Source organism: Pinus tabuliformis, chromosome 7 (assembly GCF_031772625.1).
Source record: "Pinus tabuliformis cultivar Carrire ecotype Pingquan chromosome 7, CPIR1, whole genome shotgun sequence".
Lineage (NCBI taxonomy): Eukaryota > Viridiplantae > Streptophyta > Pinopsida > Pinales > Pinaceae > Pinus > Pinus tabuliformis.
Window position 1 is genome coordinate 909776380 of NC_142293.1, and position 6406 is coordinate 909782785.

General features: G+C 34.8%; 1 non-coding gene across 1 annotated transcript; it reads right to left on the reverse strand.

The window, feature by feature from the left end:
• Positions 1-3853: 3853 nt before the first annotated feature.
• On the reverse strand, positions 3854-3934 carry TRNAL-CAA (transfer RNA leucine (anticodon CAA)). The gene has a single exon. It is a non-coding gene; the product is annotated as a tRNA-Leu (tRNA).
• Between the last annotated feature and the right edge of the window lie 2472 nt (positions 3935-6406).

Below are 6406 nucleotides of genomic sequence, written 5' to 3' on the forward strand. Positions count from 1 at the left end.
TGGTTTGTAACCGAATGTTTAAAAAACAAAATAGTAAACGAAGACATAGATGGAAGGAGTACCCTTTCTAATTCATCTAAAGAGGAACAGAATATTTATAGGATCTCTCAAATAGATAGTATTTTTTCAAAATGGGATTTGTTCAAAACATATATGCCCTGGTTTTTTACCTCTGCATGGTGTAAATATATTGAAAATATGCTTTTAGATACTCTTTCGGAGATATTACTACATGGCAGTAATCCATTTGTATCTATTTTGCAAAATATTAAGCATAATATTTTGCTTAAACGGAATATATTGTGGGAACTTTCTCATCCATTATGGGAACCTATACAATGTAAATTGAGAACGAATCTTATTAATAAGTTTTTTTTTCCAAGTAATAATTTCAAGGATTTTTTCCCTTACTGCAAGGATTTTTTAATAGAGGAAACTAGTGATCGAGAGAAGTCATCAGTTCCATTCATATGGGCACATATGAGATTACTAAATGCTCGGGGGTATAAATATGGGATTCTTATCCCTTTTTTCGTTCTTGGGTATTCTATTCTTCAATATTTTAAAGTTATTTCTTTCACCTTTATCAATATAAAGAGATACTTTGAACTCATCAAGTATTTAAAGCATCCATCATACGTGATAGAGTTGCAAAAAATGATTAATCCTCCCGTGCCTAATAGCTTTCTCTATTATACAATAGACAGAGACAGATCCAGTTCTCTTCCACAGATTATTAATAGTTTTTTTTTCTATGAATATGAAGAGGAAGAGGAAGACGAAGAGGAAGACGAAGAATAGAAATATAAAATTGCTTATAACTATAATAAGAGAGTTGAACGGATTGTGCTCTAGTATGGATATCTCCGAAAAAGAGATGAACTTACTAGTTCAGTTTCTAATGACGGAAAAAGCCCTTTTTAAATTTGAATCAATTTTTACTTACAGTCATAATTTATTCAAGAATGAATTTGGAGATCAAATCATTAGACAGCCAGGGCTTATTCACTTACGATATTTGGCCTACACTTATCAAAAAGGTCTAATTAATTACGGGTTCAATCCATTTTGTTTAGCAGAAAGATGGGTATTCCTTGCTTTTTGTCAGAAGATTACCTCTTCACAAATATTGTGTCAAACCAACCCCACATTTCATGGAAAACCTTTCTCACTCCACTCAGGATCATTACTTTCCAAAGGGATTTTACTGATAGGTCCTATGGGAACTGGCCGATCCTATTTGGTCAAAAGTCTAGCAGCAGACTCATATGTTCCTTTAATAAGAATATCTCTGAAGAAGCTCTGGTATGGTGAGTATTTAGATTACCCTCTTGAACGTATTCCTACTGAGTTTGATCCTTTTGTGAAAGACAAAATGGAAGATTTCCATATTACCTTAGAATTGGCGAAAAGCATGTCTCCTTGCATAATATGGATTCCAAACATTCATGAACTGAATTTAAATGACGCAACTAACTATTTATTTGGTTTTGGCTTCACTGACTTGTTCCTTAGTGTATTAATGAACAATCTCTTTAGATTTAGAGATGGTGAAAAAGATTCTATGAGAAATATTCTTGTTATTGCTTCGACTCATATCCCCCAAAGAGTGGATCCAGCTCTAATAGCTCCAAATCGATTAGATAGATCGATCAATATTCGAATGCTTGTTATCCCACAACGACAAAGGGAATTTCCTATTCTTTTATGTAGCAAAGGATTATACTCGGGAAAATTTCCCGATGAATTTGGATCTATAACCATAGATTATGCTGTACGAGATCTAGCAGCACTGGCCGATGAAGCCTTAATACTTAGTATTACCCGAAATAAATCAGTTATAGACACTAATACAATTCGATCCGCTATTTATAGGCAAATTTTTCATTTACAATCTATGGATAATCAGGTTGGATCCAGTCAAAATGACGAAAGAATTATCTACAAAGTAGGAAAGGCTTTTATACAAAATACGCTTAGAAGAAATTCTCCCATGAATCCTCTATCTACAAAAAAGGAATTATGGAAGAAAAGGTTTTGTTATTTGTCCGAATGGTATTTAGAACCTTCGATTGCCGAAACAACTATGAAGGAATTGACCATACTTCCCCATATTTTGGGTTGCTTGGCCGGATCAGCGGCTCGAGATTCTTGGTCTATATCAGAACGAAATAGAGAGAATTGGATTCCTTTCGATAAATTAGCTGAGCATGATCTTGATATAGCTTCTAGTCTTTTAGAAAGTATTCTGGTGGAGTTTCCATTTTCTAGGTTAGGAATATGTCGGGGTAAGTCCGATAAGGATCAGATCACATTTGCTCCTCAACTCAAAATGAGAGATAATCTAGATCTGATACGATTTATGAAAGAATATGAATTGAAGTTTACTCCCGGCGCAAAACAAAGGGATATGGATGAAGAATTAATAAAGAATGTAGTTTGGACTCCTAGGATCTGGCGTCTTAGTTTTCTTCGCAGTAATAGATTCGATCATATAAAAACACCCAATTCATTGGGATCTTCGTATCAGTTCGGATCGTTAAGAAAACGGCAGATGGACAGATCTCTATTTCCTATACAATATCCGAAGCAATATAAATACTCTAAGAAACCACTGTTCTTTATAGGAAGACGATTTCTTTGGGATTCCTTCCTATTTCAAGAGCAGCGCCCTGTGTTTTCACGCCGAGAATTTTTCGCAAATGAAGAACTGCTGAAAAGGCTTTATATTACTTATGGTGCAAGAAGATTAATAGCACAACCTGATTTTTTCCCTAAAAAAAGTATCCAAAGTTTTTTTCGTAGATATGATTCAAAATCCACGATCAATTCGGTTTTGGTCATGAATTGGTGGAAACCATTGTCTCTTAGACATAGACATATCGAGCATTTCAAACGCATTCAAGCGATTGGTATCCAATTGGAACGTATGCAGCCATATTTTCCTATATATTCATATAACCGTTGGTTGACCGAAAATTCGAGAGAAAGGGTTGACCGCTTCCAATCGTTAATTCATCGCCAAAGATGGCTCGGAACCAATAGGTTATTATCTAATGAATCTTTTCTTTATAATACTCTATTCGAGAGTTATCAATATTTATCAAATCTGTTCCTATCTAACAGAATGTTATTGGATCAAATTACAAAGACATTGTTGGAGAATAAATGGCTTTTTCCCAATGAAATTGAACACTCAATTCATACAACAGGATTAAGATTTGATATCAGCTGGGAGAATATGGAATGAAGTAAAAGAAAATTGACCGGGCAGTAGGGTCGTGGGAATCAATGAGAGGTTCTACATATGCTCCAATTTAAGATCCTATAAAGACTTGATAGATCTTTAATTTGAGGTTCCTCACTCCGAGATCTCGACCATGTAAGAGTAAGCATAGTCTAATAATATCTCATTAAGTTAACTAGACTATGCTTACTCCTTATTTCCTCGATTTCGGTTCTAGCATTATTTTTTTTCCACACTATTTGAAGAGAGGAAAGGATAGAGTCACAGGATCCGACATGGATATAGTTGGTGAGGTTCGGTCGTAACTCCCGTATATTGCAAGATCTTGATAGAGGTGGTATCTGGTCAATCTATGTATCGATCTTCTCAATCTGTGTCCTTAATGAAATATACCTCATAATACGAGGGTGTATTCGGAATGGACTCCTCATTAGGTAGAGAAGATCTGATCCTACCTGTGATCCACTGTCCTATTCCAACAGCGTTAACTTGTAGGTAATCGATCGTCGGAATACCTCGTATCAACAGAGAATCTATCTCAATCTATTGAGATACTCTACGAGATTTGCCATAATATTGCTCATTCAATAAGCATGAGCAATATTATGCCTTGAAGAGGACTCGAACCTCCACGCTCTTAAGCACGAGATTTTGAGTCTCGCGTGTCTACCATTTCACCATCAAGGCATCCCAAAAGGAAATTCTATTCCATTCATATATATATATGAAAAATATCCTGATCTATGAATGAACATATGTTAGAGATAGCGTATTCGAGTATTGATATACGATTGGTCATATAGGTTCATCATAAATTTTTTTTTATCTGGAGGAGATTTCCTATAAAACAAGACGACTGAATGAACATCCTTTATTTTTCAATTCAATACAAACCTAAAGAATTGAATATGGTACAAAATAAAAAATATTTTCAAAAACTTTAACTTTTTTCCGTAAAAGTGATGTCTTGGTCCGAGTGGAGGTAGGGGTAACAGTCCTTTTCTTTCTCTTTTCCACATGTCCATAGAAACATTTATAAAAAATAGAGACTGGAAAAAGTAAAGTTCGGACCCAATTCCTACAGTTATGGATATAAGCACAATCCAAATTCCTGGAGAGTTATACATTTGTGTATCTATGAGATCATTTACTATTTCTTGAAGCTAAATCTTTCCCCTGGATAGACCATATAGCCAGAAAGACCATAAACCAGAATGGAAGAAAAGCAAATGAAACTCTTTCAAACGATCTCAGGGTATAATTGAAAATGAAGTTTTCACTTTGTACATGTCAGATCATGAATTAGTAATTTATTTCAATCTCCGAAAGAGTAGAAAAAGTTTCTAACTTCCAAGTTTAGGAGATTTACATAATCTCATGAATAGGATCGAATATTCCTCCATAATCTATCTCCTTTTTCCTTAAGGAAGCCTTCCCAAGAGGACTTAGATCTATCTATGATTTATGCTTTTTTCTTTTTATTTTTTCTCTTTTGTTCCGATAAACATATTGTCCGATCTGAACGGGAATCAATTTCTAATTTATCAGAATATATAAATCCACTATATAGATAGGTAGATCTCGATCCTGTTTATGAGTTAACGAAAATGTGCAAAAGCTCTATTGGCTTCTGCCATTCTATGAGTCTCTTCCTTTTTGCGTATAGCATTGCCATTCCCTCTAGCAGCATCCATTAATTCGTGACTCAATTTGAAATTCATATTTCGACCCGGACGTTTTCGAGATGCCCCTAATAACCAACGAATGGCAAGTACTTTTCCTTGGGTTGATCTTATCTCAGTGGGAACTCGATAAGTCGATCCACCCACACGTCTTGCTTTTACTGTTACATTGGGAGTTACTCTACGTATTGCTTGGCGTAGAACAGATAGTGGATTTTTATCCGTCTTTTGTTGAATCTTTTTGATGGCTCGATAAAGAATTCGATAAGCCAATGATTTTTTTCCGTTTTTAAGAATACGGTTAACCACCATGTTAACTAATCGATTATGATAAATAGGATCGGATTTTGCAGTTTTTTTTTCTGCAGTACTTCGCCGTGACATGAGTGTGAAAAAGGTTCAAGAATCTATTTCATAAAGGCTGAAAATCATTTATTTTTGCTTTTTTACTCCATATTGTAGGGTGGATCTCTAAAGGTATGAAAGATCTCCCTCCAAACCGTACATACGACTTTCGTCGAATACGGCTTTCCACATTATTATATCTGCATAGATGAGATATATTCTTTATGCATATAATTCTGTTTACTCACTCTCAATTGAGTATCCGTTCCCTTTCTTTCTTTTGCTATGATTGGAAATCCTGTATTTTACATATCTATACGATCAAGTCCTTAGGTTTACAAAATAGTGTATAAAAAAGTGTTTCAAATCATTGCTATTTGACTTGAACCCGTTCTAATAAGGTCAAGGTATTTTTGAATTTTCTGTTGAAACAATCAGGGAAAACTTCGAAAATGATTTCGATATTGAACCTTGGACATATAATAGTTCCAATGAAAAATAAGATCGTGTTTTTTTTTTTCACGGTAGCCTGCTCTAGTCCCCTTACAAAACGTTCGTTATTAGGTTAGCTATATACTTAACATGTTCCTAGCAATTCACATGGCATCATCATGAAATGATACAAGTATTAGATAAGTAAGAATATACAACGCACTAGAACGCCCTTGTTGACGATCTTTTACTTCGGCAGCATCTAGGGTTCCTCGAACAATGTGATATCTCACACCGGGTAAATCTTTAACCCTTCCTCCTCTTACTAATACTACAGAATGTTCTTGTAAATTATGGTCAATACCAGGTATATAAGCAGTGATTTCAAATCCAGAGGTTAATCGTACTCTGGCAACTTTACGTAAGGCAGAGTTTGGTTTTTTGGGGGTGATAGTGGAAAAGTTGACAGATAAGTTTTCTTCACTGTCACTCTACAAAACCGTACATGAGATTTGCACCTCATACGGCTTCTCGTTCAATTTTTTTTTGTTTCGAAGTAAGATAAATTGGATTATTCTCGTTGTTCGATAATATTAATATTCCCTTCCTTTATACATTATGTCTCAAAGAGTAACTGGAACCAATTAAGTCAAACACATTTTCGTATTCTAACCAAACACTAATGAATCCTATTTGTCCT